Genomic DNA, 20,368 nt, shown 5'->3' on the forward strand with positions numbered 1-20,368 from the left:
TTCAATTCCGTTCTATATCAATCCTTTCAATTTTGTAGAAATTTAGTTTAGAGAGAAATTCGTTCAAATTAATGGCCCAAAGGTGTCATTTAATTTCGCGACGACGAACTAATCATTTGATTTCGCCTGAAACGCCATTTCCTATTTCATTTATCGGCACATATATTTGCACTTTAAACGTCCAAATTCAGATTACATGTTTCTGTGTTCTTTTCTTTTATTACGTTATATAACATTCATTTTTTCCAACTTAACCCATCTTTGTGTTTTCTTCTGATCTTTTCAGTTAGAATCATTTTATTCCATTATGTTTGATAAAGACGTGATTAATCATGTTAATGTAGCACTTATAACATGGTTGTAAAGGGTTATTCTTTAAGTGATTGATGAGTCGGTGCAGGGGCGGATCCAGGATTTCTCAAGGGGGGGGGGCACTTTTCCCGTTTTTCCACAAAAGAATAAGGGTATTTCGTCCACGAAATAAAATTCAGGTCGGCCTTTCAAGGGGGGGGGGGGCACGATCCTGCTGTGCCCCTTTGGATCCGCCAGTGAGCTGGTGGCTGACCTATGCCAATGGCAGGTACTTTTTTCTTCATCATTTTGTTCTTTTTTACTTTACATAAATGCAATTCACATCTTTTGGGGGAAGTGGTAAGAAACATGGTATTGACCACAGTCTATATAGTTATGAAAATGGAGCTAAAACGAGTTGTTCTTCCGATGATGGTTTGTCAGATGGATGATACATTTAAACAAAATTTTAACCATCCAATTTAGAAGTAAAAAACATTTCCATAATGATTCAAAAGAAGTAAAAAAAAAAACAACAACATCGACGAAAAACACTGTCCATATCCTATAAGTGATTGCAAATTAATGACTTTGAATTCCTAAAGGACACCGGTGCAAATTAGAAAACACTTCTTCTGCTATTTTAAGTTGATCTTTCTTTAGGCACGTTCAAATGAGATAACAATGAAATCGCGTACCAATAAAATTAAATTGAATAAGTGTTTGGCTATTTAAATACTGATCTCATAGGTCGTTCAAATTAGTTGCAAAATGAATTATTAAATCATTAAATCGGTTGAGATTTTGACGAAATTGGACTGGAAAATCTATACTAGAATGAATATTCTGTAAATACAGGTTCAATTATAAGTGAAAAAATCATTTACTCGTTTCATTGAGATATTAATCACTTTGGTATGATGTTAATAACATCTAAGTATGCTCTAGCTTTTATAACATTCTTTTAATGTATACTTTATATTGATCTTTGATACTACGATTTCTAAATGTTTTGTTTCGTAACCTTTGTAAATATTTTTACCTGCCATTCTTTGGTACGAGAAGATTGACTTGGTTTATTTTATCTGTTTACTACATTACCAATGTCTTAAACTTGAACGGAGTCATAATTAAACAATACTCAGAAGCAATTTCAATCAAGTTAATATTGTACATTTATTTAAAAGTTATCTTATGTGTATGTTCTCTAAATGTGTGACAACGGCTCAAACATTTTGTTATATTGTCATGCCACTGCACGTCTGCCACCTTGGTGTAATCAGTATAATTATACATCTTGCTTGCTAATAAATTAAATATCATGTGACAACTAGTAATATGTTACGTATAGGTATTTTTGTAAGGATGTGTCAAATGATACGCGTAACTTTGCTGACTTAATAATAATATTATATAGTTTCTTCTTATCAAACTTTTTTTTTCAAAAGCGTAAAGTAGGGTAAGTAAAAATTAATTTTGGGGGTTGGAAATGATAATCAAGGAGAAAATTATTCGAAATCAGTTTGATGCCACTTTCGCACCCTTTAACACTTTTTTTCATTAACGCTTGAAGCCACGCCCACTTTCAAGCTGATAATTTGGAAATGTCAATAATGTGTTAGTCGGATCAATATACATCAAAAATACCCTTACCCTCCAATAAAAATGCAACAAAATTCTTTTTCAAGGTTTTGTAGTACTATCTGACCTCAGGAATAGCAAAGTAAAAATATATCAAAATCTGCATCCGGGAAGCGCGCATCCGGGAAAGAGGTGATTTTTAAGATGGCTTCAAAGATAGTCGCCATTCACTAAAAATGGGCATAACTCACTCATTATCCAACCAAGACATCATTTTTGGTGCATATTCCATGGCTTAGGGGTAAAAAGAAGATTTATAAGGGTTCCCAGCTTTTCAAGAAAACATAATTCACTGATGAAGAAACGCGATGTAGTAGATAATATATTTCGAAATTGCGCCATCTCCAGATTCACGGCATTAGCGATTTATTTTTTCTCGATGAGTAAATTGATATTCCTTCTTCCTGGGTAGAAGATTGGGTGATGGACGCGACGACGATGACGATGATGGTGACGGTGTTGATGGTAATGATGAAGATGATGATAATGGTGAGGGTGATGATCACGGTACGGTCATTATGATGGCAATGATGGTGATGATGATGACGACGACGATGGTGATGATGCATGATGATTGTGACGATGATGATGGTAATTATGATGAGGATGATGGTGATGATGATTATGGTGATGGTGATCATGATGGTAATGATGATGGTGATGTTGTTGATGATGATTGGGATGATGATGATAATAACCAAGCCCTTCGAAACAACACAGTTTCGTCCTGGACTTTGGACAAAATTTCATTTTTCGTCAGCTCAGAATCTTACCATGATCAACTGCCCCGGTTCATCGATTTCCGACAAAAGCCTGCCAGATGTCCATTGTAATTTGACGGGCATTTTCAATAGATACAACTAATACATCAACATTAAATGCAAAACTTGGAGACGAAGACATAAACGGCATTGGCGAAGTTGGTGACGATTATTTGCCAGATAAAAACGTAAGCCGGGCGCACACTATGGGATCCGATGCGACACAATTTTTTTTTAATAGTTTAGCATTTTACATTAATTTTAAGGTTTCAAGAAGTACAATTATCTGATTTGAAGTTCGGCACTATTGTTAGGAATAATAATATAACAATTTTTGCTTTTCAGCAAGCCCTGAACGGAGTAAAATCCAATTTGGCATCAAATCGCAGCCGATGATAACGTCATTACGATTTGAAATTTACTTGCTTTTATCCCTACAGGGAGGTTCAAACTAGATTGAATTTCGAAATTGGAAGTCCTACCATTATTCTGAACTCAGGTCGCTAAGATTTTACCGACTGGAATGATCATCTTGAATATCCATTTTTTTTGGAGGGGGGGGGGGGGGGTCGGATCGCAACGAATCACATGGCGTGCGCTTGGCTTTCTTTTTAAGTGGAAATCCAGTATTTGGACAGGAGAAAAATGAATAAACCTGAATTGTGAAAGTTTTAAAGAAATTGGACAAGCTATAAGAAATTCATGGCTGCTTTAAAATTGAGATCCTTAAGACAATGAACCTACTAGTTCCATGCTCAGACTATGTATAATTTAAATTGGCAACTTGGTAAGTAAATTATGACAAGGGGCAAGTACATGTACTATTTTCCCATAGGCGCATGTATTAATTCCTTATTCCCCTCAGGCAGTCATCTAATATAACCCAGGTTGTGTATTGTTTTATGTCCTCTTGACAGAAAACTACATTTTCAGGTATAAAATAAAAGTATTGAAAAAATGTCATTTTAGCAATTTTATGTATTGGAGTACATGGGAGAGCAGTCCTTGAATTACATCACTATGACATCACATACATGTATGCGGCCAATTTGAAGTCTCCATGGGTTTAATGATTACCAATATTTTATATTTTTTATTCTTATTTCACCTTTTTAACTTTCTTATTGTTTGTCCGATGTTGTTCAAACTTTCACCAATCAACTTGTGCTATTTTTAAGAACAAGTTTTGATTTTGGTTAGATTCCCCTTAAATAACAATGATATCAGGACTAATAGCTGGATTTATATGGCGCTTTTTAGATGATACCAAGCTCGACCATTATTACCCGTGCTTAAGCTCGAGTTGCCGCTTAATTCCGGTGTCCTGTGAACCAAGGAATCCTCAATCGACCTCTCCTAGGTCGATTGCAGCAGAACGTTGATAAGTCTCTTTCAGAAGGAAAACATGCCATGGTTGGAATGAGAGGTAGGACCCTCTGCTTGAAAGACAAGAGTCAGGGCCCGTATTCCATAAACAAGATAAGATTTTTGCTTAAGTCTTAGCAATTTGTCTTAGCATTTTGCTTGTCTAAGAAATCTTCCCTAACGATATTCTATAAACTTTAAGACATTTGTCTCAAGTCAGGCGATATGGCTAAGCCAAAGTCTCAAATTCTATGACCTTCAGTGACCTTCTTAATGATAAATTGCTGCAGAGGTCACTGCAACAAACTTGCAAAAGTGTGACTAAAGTTGTTTTTTCTTAAAAATTTGGATTTTATTGAAACTAATTACAACTATTATAGTAAGAGAAGAGCATTCATCACACATATGTGGTGAGAATTTTTAATTCAACTTATCTATATTTTTGATAATTACCAAAACATTTCAATCCCAAACCGAGTGACTTGCACAGTTTTTTGTGTATCAGTCCCATATATTACTTTTCATGTATTGTTTGTCAAAATATAAATTGAATATATTCCTCTCGACATCTTTACTCTAACTTCAGTTTAAGTAGACCTAGGCCCCCTAAGGGAAAACTTTTGTAACATTTGTGACTAGTCTTGGGTCTAACATTAGGCCTAGATCTAGCCTAGGCCCAATTAGATCTATGATATCCGTCCGTTTGGAGAGAATTAAACATTGGTTTTTTTTTTTACTTTTTTTACTAGTTTCATGAAGGCTGCAAAACTTAACTTTGTTAGTCTAGTAGTAGTAGTGGCATGCCATAGTGGAGCAACCGATTCTGAAGCTATATTAATACATCATATAGACCTTTATTAGTTTCGGTCTAGGCCTAGAACAACATTCAGGACTTAGCCTGGCTTAGCCTTAGGACAGGGATAGATTTACATGTAGGACTAGAATAGATCTGACTTAGAGTTAGGCCTAGCCCTAGACCAAAAGCTTCTGTCTCCGACTGTATTTTGTTTTTTCTACTAAACTTAACTACGAGTACGACACTCGACAGTCTAAGTCTAACAACAACATTACGTTGGCCTAGACCCTAATCTCGCCAATGTGATATGACAGTAGGCTAAATGTCAGAAACTTTAAAATAAATTCCTAGAAACGACGGTTATTCCTGTCTACAGTGCTACTGCTAGGCCTATTGCTATGCATTGCTTGCCAACTACGCCTAAACTTAGATCTAGGCCTAGTCCTGACCTAGACATCTAGGCCTATGTAGATTCTAAGTAGATCTAGGCCTAGATCTATTCTAGGTATACTTCTGTTTTAGGTCCATATGTTTGTTTGGAGGAGTTCTTAATTTATGAATTTTGGGGAGTTTGTTTAGATCTAGGTTTCTAGAAAATAGGCCTAAAGTAAAGCCTAGTAGAGCTAGACCAACAGCTCAGTCTAGACTGGGGCCTAGATTTATAATATAAAAATTTACGTCAGGTCTAGGCTGCCTAGCCTATTAATTATGGCTATACTTTCTCCTATTCATTCTAGATTCAATTTCTAGCCTAGCCGGTAGCCCTAACGTTAGGACTGGCTGATCTAGTCAGACTAGTCTACTGTTTGATCTAGAATTTCTAACATAGGCCTAAATCTAGACGAAAAATAAGATAAGACTAAAAGCTAGACCCTATCTAGATCTAGTACTAGTAGAAGTAGAACTATAACAATCTAGGTGTTAATAATAATAGGTCGAGATCTAAAGTAGAGACTTATAGACTCTATCAAAATATAGGTTCTAGTTCTAAAAAATAGGCCTAGGGGCCTAAATGTAGGCTAGTCTAGATCTATTCATCTATCAGTAGGCCTGAAAAAGGAAGCAGGCTAGGGATCTAGCATTAAGTTGAATCCACTGATTCCAGCCAAATGTGAATTTCTTTTTGGCTCCAAAGTACAGGTACATCTTAGTAAAATCCACATTGACTCAATCTCATTTTCTGGCATCACTGTAAATCTGTCAAGTTCTTGTCGCAATCTCGGTATAGTTTTTGATTCTCACATGTCTAATCACATTTCATGAGCATTGGTTGAAAAAGATGAAGGAGTTCAAACTACAAGATTTTCATTAATTAATATTTCGTTACCATGGCAACTAGATTTTTGATACAGGCAAAATATGTCTTAGACATCTTCAACTCAAGACTAATGTGTATGCCAAGTTTTTAGGAGAATAGACCAGTTGAAAACTGATAAAGTAATTCAATCACAAGATTTTCATTTATTTTTGGTATTTTTTTGTTACCTTGGCAACACAATTTTTTATATAGGCATAAAATATGTTTTGCACATCTTCACATCAAGACTAATGTTTGTGCCACATTTAATGAAAATTGGTTAAAAACTGAGGAAGTAGTTGGAACAGCAAGATTTACACATAATTTTTGCCGATATATACCGTTACCATGGCAACACAATTTCTGACACATGCATAAATGAGTCTTGCACATCTTTTCCTCAAATCCAATGTGTGAGCCAACTTTCATGAGAATTGGTAGAAAATTAATGAAGTATTTTAAACGGCAAAATTTTGGCCATAATATATTGTTACCATGGCAACACAATTTCTGAAAAAGAAAAACATCTTCCACCTCCTTACCTTAAGACCAATGTGTGTTCAAAATTTCATGAAAATCGGTTTAAAAAATGAGGCAGGAGCTCGAAATGCAATATAGGTATAAATTCTAAAATTTTGTTGGCTGAATTACCTTGAAACTATTACAATTAAGACAACTCACAGCTGTCTTAAAGTTAGGGCTAAATTCTTAGCCATGTTGTATTTATGAAATACAGAATCTGCATTTTTAAGAAAAGTTACTTAGCCATTCATCCTATATCTATCTTAGTTGCGCAAAACCTCTTAGCCAAATTCTAAGACAAAATTCTTAGCCAATTCTTTATGGAATACGCGTTTTGGCTAAGAATTTTATCTTAGACAGAAAATAAGACAAAATGCTTAGATTTTTTGACTTAAGCATGCTTATCTCGTTTATGGAATACGGGCCCAGAACCGCAAGACCAAGTGACAAGTTTGGTCTCACATCGATGTCGCCTTCATTCGAAAAATGTGAGTTCTTCTAATCCCTATTCTTAGCTAAATATTTATATTGCTTACTGCATTCCCTAATAATTCCTTATTCAAAGATATACATTCTTTTATTTTTTGCAACTGGTAAATACATTCATTCATTCATTTATTTCCCATTTTTATACTTACCATCACATGATAGTGGTTACAAGATAAATATTACTACAATACATTCATTGACCAAGAAAAATATACATGAACCTTTTGTTTTCAACTAAAGTAACACACAAAAACAGATGGTAATAAATTGATAAAAGAGGGTATAAGACAGAAAGGCGTTTTCGTATTATGACAGCATAGTGTAGTCATTGTTGGTTAAAAGAAAACATTTTTACATACATTTCTCCATTTGTGTTTCTTATAATCCATGACCAGGACCTCCCGAATTCCCATACTTCTTTTCTAAGGACAACTAAATATTGTGCATGAAGAATTCCCCGAATGTCTTTCTCTCTTTTTCCTAGTTTCATACTGAGTAATACCAGATCCGAACATTATCCTAACGAGCTAATGTAAATTCCATTTAAAAATGGATGTAGGTTGATTTAATAAGTCCAAGGAAATCATATTTTGGCGTACTCCTGATTTCTAGTTGGCTATATATATCTTGTGATCTATTAAAATTTCGATTATATTTTTAGATAGATATTATTGTTTCCACATAGATTTAACATGTTTAGATTAGATATCTATATTTTTTTCTTTAAGATGGTTCTGCCCTAATAAATGCTCTGATAAATTCATATTCTAGGATAGATCTTTCGTTTTTACCATATTTTTCATCCAAGCAATCGGTTGCAATAAAGGCTCTAAAAAATTCTGCGTCCGACATAACGAAATATCGTCAGATGCAATCACACCTATAACATTTCAACCTTTTTTTTATTACAGATTATTTCTATAGTACATTAGAAAATTAAAGGAAATACAAATTTTCATTTGTTTTTTTTTTGAAGACATAAAACACTACGGCAAATGTGGACAGTTAATAAAATCACAACAATGAATGATGAAACCCCTAGCCAATCAAAAAGCACACTAGGGCACAATAGTAGGCCTATTCATTCGCACACTTCTAGTACACACTCTCACACTAGTACACACCGCACACCCACATGCGAATACACATACATGCGCGAACGCACACACACACTTTCGTCACTGGACTGGATGAGAAAACACTTCCTCTCGTTACTGGTCTCCTTCACAAACAACACAGATGCCTGTTATACATTGCAGTTACCGACAACGGGTGCATTAGGCTCTACTATCTCCCACCCATCCGGTGTATAGCATATTTTTTTATCGTAAGGGAAACACGCCAGTGACGGTTTTTACGAGTTCGGTCTGGGAGAGCTACCGGGCGGTGTGCATCAATTATCAACTGTGTTTATTGTGATTGACGTGCTTTTTGACGGTAAGCAATATTGTCACTACTTGCATTGTCATATTCAATAAGCATTTAATGAATAGTGTAAATTCAAAAGCATCTAGATGCATAGTTACAATACACAAAGGTCGTGTAGTCTAGTGGTTAGAGCATTGCACTCATGATCGTGAGGTCGTGAGTTCGAATCCACGTTCTGCCATTGTCTCCACTTCTCTATAAAGGCCCGAAAGTAATTTTTGTCGGCCACTAGGCCTGTTATACCTGATTAACATAGATTTAACATTGATTAAACCATTACACATTAAAGTTCATATAAACGGAGTTGTTTAAACTTTCAAACGGTGTTTTTCTGTGTATTGAGTGACTACACAGGGAGCATAACTATAAAGATGCAAAGGAATTCCGGTCATTATTCAATTACACTTAAGATGTCCTTTTCCAACGTGTCAACATTTACACCATGTAAACACACCCTCATTTACCGATGCACACACGTCGAAGAAATAACCGTTGAGGGTGTGTGTATGTGCGTGGTGAGGGTGCGATGGTGTGTGTAAGTGTGTAGAGGGGGGGGGGGGGCTTGATGAAGTTTCGGACAAGGTTAATATATGAACTGGACAATATAAGCATCCATTCTTAAACCAGAACTTGTGATGTTAAACAAGAAAGATTAAAGTATTAAAAAGCTCAACTGTAGAGCAATATGCATGGTCCTTATCTAAAATAAATGCTCTCGTCCAATGGTGCTTCATAAAAATACCAGCAATTCGTTTATGAAAAGGACACGTGTTTCTGAGGTGAGTCACACACTACACATTAGTCAACATGACCTTTGTTCATCATAGTGTGACAGATGGGAAATGGAAATGAATTATTTTTATTTTCAGCCCCATTGTTATATTCTGTTATTTTAGATCTGGGGCGAAAACTCAGGACCAAGGCGGCCGGGACAAACCTTTACATGCAAAGGTAAGTCTGAATTGTATTTCATATTGTTTCATATATTTTGTTTGTTTTTTTATTCAATTTATTTGGCCTTACGGATTGTAGTATTTATATAACTATTTTGTGTTGGTAATGCTACATCATAACCATATGCATAATTATAACACATATGGCATTCCAAGGCAGAAAATGTGGGTTCTAATTAAGTAGTCATGCTTATGATTTCGAAACAAAATGAAAGTATTAAAACGATATACCACATTCCGTTCTATTCTGCCTATTGAAATTAGTGCCTTTCAATTTGGTGTTATTCATGATACTGTGACGAAAACTGAGCGTAAGTGAAAGGCAATGAATGTAATTGCCTTTTTTCATATAACCATAGTATAAATCATAGATGATAATGATGTTGACAACCAAAATAATATCAAATTCGCTATAATAAATGTAACGGTAAGAACAATACTATTTCCATACTACTATTACTACTACTACTATTACTTTTACTACTACTATACTACCATCACAACTACTCTGTTACTACTACTACTTCTATTACTTATACTACTACTACTACTAATACTACTACTCAGTCTTCTTCATGCATTTCTAACTTGATAATGAAAATAATTATCACAAAAAAAGATATGAAATTCAACCAGTTTTTAGATGCTAATTTTTTTTTTTGCTACAAATGGCTGCCGTACTCGGGGATACCAAAACGGGACGAGGGCAGAAGTTAACGCATGTAGCTGCGTTACAAAGAAAAACGTATATGACCAAATACCATACATATGTACATAATTCTTTGAATAGAACACATATCTGCAGAATTTACCATTCCAATGGAGATATTATCCATGTATGTACAGAACAGCAACACTACAATGTCATGTGAGCCCAGAGAAACAAGTATTATTGAATGTAGATTATATGATTCTATCACCTGAATTCACACTTAATATATCTAAAACATAGATGCAGAACTTGAACACTTTCAATATGTTCATTTTCTAAAACGTTCACTAACCTTTTTGCCCGAATGTATATATATATATATATATTGTCAAAACATCTTGAAGTTTCACGTATTGGCTTCTGTAAGGTAACAAAATATGCTGAAGATAATGCTTTCATTGCCAATACAATTTTTATTGAGTAAACAATAAAAACTTTATTGGCAATGAAAGCATTATATTCAGCGTATTCCATGTATATTGTCAATTGTACACACAGAGAAATGTTTACTTAATATTTCATTATGTAAACTTTCTTTTGTAAAATTTTGCTTAATATATGTAAAAATCGTTGCAAATTAATTTCATTAGGTAAAATTTAACAAGTATTTGTAAAAATTACATTTCACATGTCTTGTAAAATGTAAAATTTTAATGTTTACTTAATATTTCATTATGTAAACTTCCTTTTGCGAATGTTTTGCTTAATAAATATGTAAAAAGTGTTACAATGCAATTTCATTAAGTAATATTTAAGAAATATTTGTAAAAATTACATTTCACATGTCTTGTAAAATGTAAAATTTTAAAGTTTACTTAATATTTCATTATGTAAACTTCCTTTTGTAAATGTTTTGCTTAAAAAATATGTAACAATTGTCACAATGTAATTTCATTAGGTAATATCTAAGAAATATTTGTAAAAATTACATTTCACATGTCTTGTAAAATGTAAAATTTTAAAGTTTACTTAATATTTCATGATGTAAACTTCCTTTTGTAAATGTTTTGCTTAACTCTTCATGCGTTCACCTGTAAACCCCGTGTGTGTTGCATTATTTTAGGGTCTCATTCACATTCGTGCCATGAGTCACAGACTCCTAACAATAAAACCTGGCCATGTTATTGTTTGTGAGGAGGGTTTTATTGATTTTATCCTCTCCTTTTTCAATGAACTTCCTGGCTGTGATCAGGATGTATTGATTTTTCGAAAAAACTCAACGATTCTGTAATTTTAAACTGCGATAATCCGTCGATCGGCACACATGTACGGTATGCAATTGTTCGAAAAAACAATGGGACAGGGGACGTCTATGGGAAATGTGTGGTTGTGCAAAAATGCGAACGAAACACGCCTACGGATGTGCAATAATGCGAACGTAACGCATGAAGAGTTAACAAATATGTAACAAATGTCACAATGTAATTTCATTAGGTAATATCTAAGAAATATTTGTAAAAATTACATTTCACATGTCTTGTAAAATGTAAAATTTTAAAATTTACTTAATATTTCATTATGTAAACTTCCTTTTGTAAATGTTTTGCTTAAAAAATATGTAACATGTGTCACAATGTAATTTCATTAGGTAATATTTAGAAAAATTTGTAAAAATTACATTTCACATGTCTTGTAAAATGTAAATCATAATGTTTACTTAATATTTTATTATGTAAACTTCTTTTTGTGAATGTTTTGCTTAATAAATATGTAACAAATGTTACAATGCAATTTCATTAAGTAATATTTAAGAAATATTTGTAAAAATTACATTTCACATGTCTTGTAAAATATAGAATTTTAAAGTATATTTCAGTATGCTTCCTTTTGTAAATGTTTTAGTTGTTTCAATGTAATTTCATTATGTAATAACGGTAAGAATTACATTCTTCATGCCTTGCCAAAATGTAAAATTCTGATGTTTACTGAATATTTCATTATTTAAACTTCCTTTTGCAAGGTTTTTGGTTAAGCGTTGCACATAATTATATAAAATTTAATTATGTAGGCCTAATATCAATGAATAATAACATTTATTTTGGGGGCAGCCAGTGTAGCCACTTCAATAAAGTATTAGTGAGCCATAACATAGACTGGCAGAAGGTCCCATTTATTTTTTTTAATATTTCTTTATGCACTTCTCAGTTTTTGTATTTTTTGGCTATTATGTAAAAAATTATGAAAGGCCTAATTCTTCTGTAAGGATTACATATTTGCATTCTGTAATCTAAATTTCGTTAAGCACAACGAACTTCAGTTGTCAAATCATCAAATTGCAAAATGTTGTAAGTCCATGTGTAAATCACTTGACATTTAGGCTATATTATGCTTCACGGTGCATCAAGGTGGATAGGCCCTAAATTTATGCGTGCTTAATAATCAAATCATAAAAACAACAGGGGAAAAAGGTGTTAGCTTTCCCAACCCCCCCCCCCTCCTAAACAAAAGTAACGCGATGTTTTACCCCGGTGTTTCACATTTTCTTTTTACATTTCTTTCTACCGTTTGAAAAATGGCGACGGTCATCATGCGATTGAGCACATGTACTGACGGTACATGTGCAGAGACCACACAGCGCAGCCCGCGTGGCCACGTACGTGCAATACTTACGAGAGCTAGCTACCGTTTACCGGCGGCCGGCGGGGGGGCCAGCGCCACGTTCCGGTACCCAGACCCCATGGCCCAGCGCTCGCAAGATCTTGAAGTTAAGAGTGACTGACCAGAATCAGAATGGCGACCTGGCAAATCTTATTAAAAGAATGGGACCATGAAGTCCTCATTGAAACTTTCGAAGGTGAGTTTGGTTTTTTTTTCTTTGTAGCGTTTTACCTTGGTCTTTATAAATGTTAAACTTGAATGGCTGAAAATCAATTGGCCGACTCACAATCTACCGTTGTTCGTAGATTGTAGCCTAGGCCTACGACGTCATTGAAGTTAACGGTACCGTTCGCCCGTGGCAACCTGCCCTGCGCTGCCGGCACCGAGGGCCAACCTTTCCTTAGCCAGGCAGCTTTCGGGCCTAGGGCTATATAGGCGCATGCCATTAATGCCCAGGCGGGGGGGGGGGGGGGGGGGGGGGGGAATTGGGCTGATAACCAATAATGTCAATACAAATTGGTATGTCTAAAACTAAATTAGCCATCACCATTTATGCACTTCATTCGGTTTGATTCTAAGATTCTACTAGATCTAGATTATAGATCTAGGCCTAGGTCATTTGGGGTCAATGAACATAAAATATGTTGATTTTTTTAAAATGTTATAACTTAAACAATGTATGGACCTAATTCATGAACTTGGACATAGTGGTAACCAAGTATTACTGATCATCCTGCATGAGTTTCCAGGTCACACGTTTAAGGTCAAAGGTAATTCAGGGTCAATATACTTAGAAAATGCTCATTTTTTTATGTTCATTACTTTAAAAGTATAAGGGCATATTTCATGAGGCTTAAAAGGTTATTAAGTATTGCTGATAATCTTGTATGAGTGTTAGGTCACATGATCTAGGTCAAAGATCATTAAGGGTCAAACTTTGTCCATGTTGGGGTGACATCACTGAAATACTGAAAGTAGGCCCTATATCCGTTTCACATAAATCAAGTATCAGCAAATGGACAAATGTGATCTCAGGTCAAAGTCAACATGCTATAATCATTATCACATGCATGTGTACTTTTTTCCTCTCTGTTTTACATGTAGTTGTTTTCAAAGTCAGCACTGCTGCAATAATGAATTATGTGATCAAGGCGAAATTGCCAGAGGGGATCCACTTGTTTATCATAAATGTGAAGTACTTTACATTTAAGCTTATTATTAATTTCTTTTCAAATATTTGTTTCTCCACAAACAGTAAATGGAATTGATGATGATAGTTTCTGGCTGTTGGAGAGCGCGGAAATTAAAGAGCTTATTCCAAAGATGGGACCTAGGCTAAAATTCATCAAAAAATTCTCTGTACAGGTATGACTATTTTGTATTCTAGTTGTAAAACCTGTGTATAGTTTAGGTAAATCCACCAAAATGCACCTAAAACTCTTCCAATTCATTGCTAGCTAATATGAATGGATATGCCCTATAACAGTTATGAGGTGGAGGATATGAAATGAAAATGTATTTTACAGGATAAATTTTGCGATTTACATGAAAATTTAATTTGATCGGGTGCCCAAATAAAAATAAAATATCTGCATGTTTTTGTTTTTCAATTAAAACCTATTTCAGAGCATGGAATGGGTTGAAACTTTCAGGATATATTCTTTGTCTGTTATTAAGGATATCTAAGCTTTAAATTAGATAAATGCTGAAAGACAATTTTTTTTTCAAATTTAAAAACAAGCATCGCCAAGAGAAGGCGCTGATATCCAAAATTTGAAGATTTGAAATTTTCTCAGAAGGGGTGGTTGGAAAAATATCTAGCGGTCTCTATGCTTCAGTAAGACTTTTATATCGAATTATATTTGATTATCAATCACATTGTTGACCCTTTACCAAAGCTATACACAGGCTTTAATCATCATTGATATTCAAAATATTAAATAAAAATATGTAATATGATGGGTAATTTTGAAACATTGCCTACCAGGTACATGTTTGTATTTTTTTTTCATTTGATTACAACTTTGCTGATATTCCTGAACTCTTGAATTTGAATTTTAGAGTAAAATCTGTTTCAACCTAGAAAGATATGATGAGACCTTGTTGATATTAAGAAAATAAATAAAACCAAAAGAAAAACAGATTAAAATATGAATAAGAATTAAATAAAGAAAAATTGATTCATGACTGAAAAAAATACAAATGATACATGTAGTAAGATTTTAATAAATAACAGGAAACGGGAAAAATAAATTTCTGAAAAAGAAATATCAATAGTTCATTATCACTTTTAACAGTTAAGTTTATCCATATGTAGAATTTATATTTTTTCAACTGACAAAATTGCTTTCAAATAATTCTTGCCTCATCCCAAAGTGTATGTATCTCCAGGGATGTGTTTTGATTATTTAATAATTCATTTTGTTTTTCTCCAGTAACTGCTGCCAAAAATAATCAACATGTCATCTTTCATCTGCTGCAAATGTCTTTCTAAAATTCCTGGAGGAATTTCTGGGCTATTTTGCCACCTGAAAGTAGTCCATGGTATACTAAAATCTACTTGCACAAAACTTGTTTGTGTAGAATGTAAGGAAATTTTGCGCCGTGGATCATCATACAAAAGGCACCTCATACATGTCATAGGGCATTTGCAACCCCCTGCAGTTCACGCTGATGACCAGTGCCAAGCTAATAGAGTTCCTCATATTGACATATCTGACTTATCTAATGTAAGCAGTCATGGGGAATCAAGTGATGATGACTGTAATCGTGTTGAAATGAATGTAGATGCTGATATCGTTAATGACACTGAATATGATTCTGAAGAAAGCCTATCAGACCTTGTAGCTGCTTTTTAGCTCATTTACAAAGCATTTTAATTACTGTTAACTTGGAGTGTTATTGCCAAGAAATCATGGCTCTTGTAAGACTTTTAAACAATCACTGTTTAGAAAGGGAAACACCTTTAGTTGTTATTTGTATAATTTTTGTTTGTTTTATTGTTTATATTCAAAAGGAACTAGTACACCTTTTTTCAACAGGCTTTTTAAAAGGTTTAGCCTTAAGAGATTCATTATTTCTTTTTTATAACTCAATTTTGATCATTGTCATTTATAGAGCATACATGTAAGTTGTTCAAGAATGCATGTTTCTTTGAAGACATTACAGGGGAAAACTACATTGATATCATTTTTTTTATTCTTTTGATCTTAGTTGTAATTGAGAACTGTTATTACCATCACCATGTGTAAACTGAATAAGTGTTATATGGTGTAACATGCCAGTAAATGGTTCATGGCCTTCTAGTTTTATAGAGCTCTGTGTGAAGTATTTACAATGGAGGAACCTTTATAGATTTGATAGTCATATTCTATTGTAATGACTTGTTTATTTGATTAAGATGCCAGAAAGATACAATGGTAGATTTTTCCGCACCCATTTTGCCCCCCCCCCAAAAAAGGTTAAAAACTGTCCAGTATTAATTGTGAACTCAATTATTAATATTTCAAAGTGTTTCCTATAAACTGTAAGAATGCTTTATGTTGATATCCCTCTCAAGAGGTGATGTCAAGTCTTTTAGATTAAAATGGGAGAACACCCGATTGCATTTTATGTGTAGCATAAACATAATTCAATGACACATTGCTCCCTATATAGATTAAAATTGCCATCAGTTCAGGCTACAATGGTAAGATATGCCAAGAATCCATCTCTGTCTATTGAGACTATAGCCTTAAAATGTAATTGATACCAATGTTAAGAGTGAAAGCACTTTTGTCAATAATTTTATAAAGACATAGGGAAACCAGAGGTCCAAAAGATATCAACAGTGTGTATGGGTATTCAATAAAGGGGACATTTCTCATGATATTTTAATTTTCAAATATGCAATACCCCAATACAATGAAATCTTTTTAGAATACAATACTTTATTTTAAGATATTTTTTCTGAAAGTTGCTTCGAACATGCAACTAATTTAAATTAAAAACCAAAAACAAAATGGGGTTGTGTATGTGATAGGGCATACATTTGTTTACAAACATGTGGAGGTAAAAGTTTACCATTCAATGAAAATATTCAATTTTTCAATTGAATCATGTGATATTGATAATAAGAGAAAGTACTAGCCCCAGATTTACATTGGATACTGTGTACTAGGCCATTACAAGAATTTTGCATAATTGATAGAAATACAAAATACCGTATAGGTGGCACAAATATCTGAGAAGTCTTTATCTGGTGGTCACATGTGTCTATTGTAAACAAAAGCTTACAAGAAAGAGTTTTTGGTCTTCTACCCCCCCCCCCCTGGTGATGGGGAGGTATGTCTTGAAATATGACACCGAGAGAGCAAAGGCCCATTTTCTTTATAAATATGTCTGATATAGTGATTAGATTTGATTTATGCTTATTTCAGATGTAAGTCATGGCATGTCACAGAAAATTCCAGATTTCTTTGTAGAGAAGTTGTAATGAACATATTGCAGCTTTATTATTTTACCTTAAAAAAAGTTCAATGCAAGTTGGTTAATTAATTTCAAGAACTTAATTTCTTTTCTATCTGATGTTTTATTGTCAAGGGATGTTATTTCTTAAAATAAACACCAAATAATGTACATGGTTTCTTTGTCAAATATTTGACTTATTTATGCATTTTAATTTTCTATGCATGTTCACATAGTCAAATGTTGCCCCTCCCGTCTACATTTGGAAGGTAGTAATACACTAATTTAGCTAAAATTATTTGGGAAATATCTTGACACAATTAGATTTTTTTTTCAAAGGCAGTTTAACTATACTTATTACACCTGTATCATTTTATGTCACAATGGTTATGATTTTTTGCATGGTAATTTACAATGTAAACTATAATATTTTAGGCCTCAGGTATGTAGGTTGGTTTTGAAAATAGAAAATGAATTAATTGGGTTTTGTAGTTTACATAATGATTTGAATAATTGTGAAATTTACTTTTAGGTAAATATTACATAAAAGTTATGAAGTTCCTATTTAACATCACTTTTTACATAATTTCTGTAAAACATTCAAGTTAGGTAATATTTACACAATGAATTGGGTTTTGTAGTTTACATAATGATTTACATAATATTTGTGAAATTTGCTCTAAGGTAAATATTACATAAAAGTTATGAAGTTCCTATTTAACATCACTTTTTACATAATTTCTGTAAAACATTCAAGTTAAGTAATATTTACACAATAAATTGGATTTTGTAGTTTACATAATGATTTACATAATATTTGTGAAATTTGCTTTTAGGTAAATATTACATAAAAGTTATGAAGTTCCTATTTAACATCACTTTTTACATAATTTCTGTAAAACATTCAAGTTAGGTAATATTTACACAATGAATTGGGTTTTGTAGTTTACATAATGATTTACATAATATTTGTGAAATTTGCTTTTAGGTAAATATTACATAAAAGTTATGGAGTTCCTATTTAACATCACGTTTTACATAATTTCTGTAAAACATTTTAATTAGGTAATATTTACACAATAAATTGGGTTTTGTAGTTTACATAATGATTTACATAATATTTGTGAAATTTACTGTTAGGTAAAAATTACATAAAAGTTATGGAGTTCCTATTTAACATCACTTTTTACATAATTTCTGTAAAACATTTTAATTAGGTAATATTTACACAATAAATTGGGTTTTGTAGTTTACATAATGATTTACATAATATTTGTGAAATTTACTGTTAGGTAAAAATTACACACAAGTTATGGAGTTCCTATTTTACATCACTTTTTACATTTTTTCTGTAAACATTTCTCTGTCTGTAGTTAAAACGGGCTCAATTAATTCAGCACAATTAAATGAAAATGGGAGACTGCGGCGAACAGACTATTTATTTTCGATCTACCAGATCTCGTAGACACATGAGCGGAGTCTCCTGTAAATGGATAGCTTTCGTATTTGCCTTCCGTCTGGAACATATTTAATGCATTTTCTCCCGCAAATGTATTTTTTTTCTCTGGAATGGAGACACATTAGTCATTACTGTATTCTGCCTTTCCTTACAACTGTTCATTATTCCTCAGTCTGCAGCAAACTGATTTAGTCTAAAGTCGTTAAGTCATTAAATAATAATTTGAGTAACTATATCGTTTGTCCCTGCTTTGCCATGTATGGCGTATACTTTTTAAACCTTCCAGCTTAGCAAAGGCTAACCATGAATATTAATTGTAATAATATTTGCAAACCCACTTTCAAGATTTTACCGACATTTAAAATAATATTTCTTGATTAATTAATTTATTTGTTTATATATTTGTACTTTTTTAGATCATGGTGGCATTGTCAATTTCAAAACTACTTTCCACAACGGCCCTGTCATATGACACAATTTGCTCTAATCTATATAGTTGAATCAGTAATATTAACATAATAACACAAATTAAATATTCACTTACATATGTATATAAATATGGAACCCAAAAGAATTGAAAAAGACTAACAAACACAAGAAATATACATGAAACTCTAAACAATGAATCAATTAGTTTCAAAATAAACGAAACCCTCAAAAACAAACCCAATAAACTATTTTGAAAAAAAGTAAACAAATCATATGAAGTTCATCTAATCCAATAATCAAAATAAAATTAATATCATACATGGTTTAAAGGGATTAATTAACTTTGAGGATTGTTTTTTAATAAGGGCTCTCAGACCTTAGGTTTTGCGAATGAAAGTGATTAATTTCCTTTCATAGCATATCATCCGAGCAACTGAGTGACCGATTACCTAAAAAAATATCAGGTGATTCCTATTTGCTTTAATGAATAGCTTTTATGATTTTTTAACAAGGTTCCAAGGTAAGAAACATCCATTAATTTGAATCGATTTCTACCAGCCTTCTCTCGCAAGTCCGTGTCAGAAATACCCCCATCCCCTGAAGAATGGGAAGGGAATTACCCTCCCCCTTTCCCCCTTACTATGTAACGCTCAAACAATGGACTACCACAAATCAAGGGTTTCCTTCATTTCGTTGAGCTTTTTTCATAGACGAGTGTTCCTGATTATTCCAGTGGCGTAATGAGCAAAACATTGTGAGGAGCCCAGAAACGGCGAATTTGGCTTGATTCATAAAAAAGTTGCGAGCGAGCGAATCGAGTTAGCAAAAAAAAATACAAAAATTACATTTTGTGCGAGGTTTTCACATAATATTCGGAGAATAATCTATTTTTAACCTACTATCTTTCCTTTTCTCCTTTTGTTGTAGGTCATGATTCATTTTTGTTTATATATCTATTATTATTATTTGTGTGTGTGTGTGGGCGCCCCCATCTGTACCCCCACTGCGTCATTTTCCCGACTTCATTTACTGCACACATTCCCATTTCGATTGAAGTTACATTACAAAAAATAGTTCCTTACGATGAAATACCTTGTCTGCTCCCCAACGACATGGGTTGATAATAAGTGAACTTTTTCATAAGATTGCATTGCTGGCGTGCCAATGTGTGCACTGTATCG

The 20,368-nt window shown here is 33.3% G+C and overlaps 2 long non-coding RNA genes across 2 annotated transcripts; both read left to right on the forward strand.

The window, feature by feature from the left end:
• The first annotated feature begins 8,292 nt into the window (after positions 1-8,292).
• Positions 8,293-9,541, forward strand: LOC121420290. Its single transcript, XR_005970737.1, has 2 exons — positions 8,293-8,599; positions 9,487-9,541. It is a non-coding gene; the product is annotated as an uncharacterized LOC121420290 (long non-coding RNA).
• Positions 9,542-12,902: 3,361 nt separating this feature from the next.
• Positions 12,903-17,827, forward strand: LOC121420245. The gene is made up of 3 exons (XR_005970732.1): positions 12,903-13,049; positions 14,109-14,218; positions 15,289-17,827. It is a non-coding gene; the product is annotated as an uncharacterized LOC121420245 (long non-coding RNA).
• The last annotated feature ends 2,541 nt before the right edge of the window (positions 17,828-20,368 follow it).

The sequence above is a fragment of the Lytechinus variegatus genome, chromosome 8 (genome assembly GCF_018143015.1).
Source record: "Lytechinus variegatus isolate NC3 chromosome 8, Lvar_3.0, whole genome shotgun sequence".
Classification (NCBI taxonomy): domain Eukaryota; kingdom Metazoa; phylum Echinodermata; class Echinoidea; order Temnopleuroida; family Toxopneustidae; genus Lytechinus; species Lytechinus variegatus.